Source organism: Micropterus dolomieu, linkage group LG15 (assembly GCF_021292245.1).
Source record: "Micropterus dolomieu isolate WLL.071019.BEF.003 ecotype Adirondacks linkage group LG15, ASM2129224v1, whole genome shotgun sequence".
NCBI classification, from domain to species: Eukaryota; Metazoa; Chordata; class Actinopteri; order Centrarchiformes; family Centrarchidae; genus Micropterus; species Micropterus dolomieu.
Window position 1 is genome coordinate 7,924,814 of NC_060164.1, and position 605 is coordinate 7,925,418.

A 605-nucleotide genomic window follows, 5' to 3' on the forward strand; every position below is an offset into this window, starting at 1 on the left:
GATGCAATAAATAAATATGTATATTTACCAAAATATGTACTAAGTGCAGAGGGTTGTTCACTACCAATGCCTCAACAATTACTTCATCAGGTGCAGATATTTCCAGCCTTTGAAACCTGCTTTCTGGTCTGTTTTCGACCCAAATCTCACTGCCCATCGGGATTTCCGAACCCTCGCATCCCCCTACTTGCCTTCTTGCATTTTCAGCAGCTCAGCAGTGGACGGTGTTGCTATATGAGTCATTGAATGGCAGCACTAAACAGTTTGTTCTCAAGACAGAAATCACAAAGCATAATTATAACACTATCATTTTGAATGGTTACATATGAGCTCTTCACTTGACAATTTCGTTGGACCTCATCTCTAATGAGATCGCTTGTAGTTACTGTGATGTGACTGATTATTGTGTCACTTAAAGGCCACCATAAGCTTTGTCATTAATAGGGATGGATAAAACTTAATGCTACTGTCACAACTGTCAGCAGAATTTTTTAATACTTAAGTACTGCCCTAGATAAAGCACCCACTACCTCCTACATGGATGAAACAAAAGTCCCAGGAAGGTATTTATTATTTTCCATTTTAATAAAAAGTTCCTTTATTGC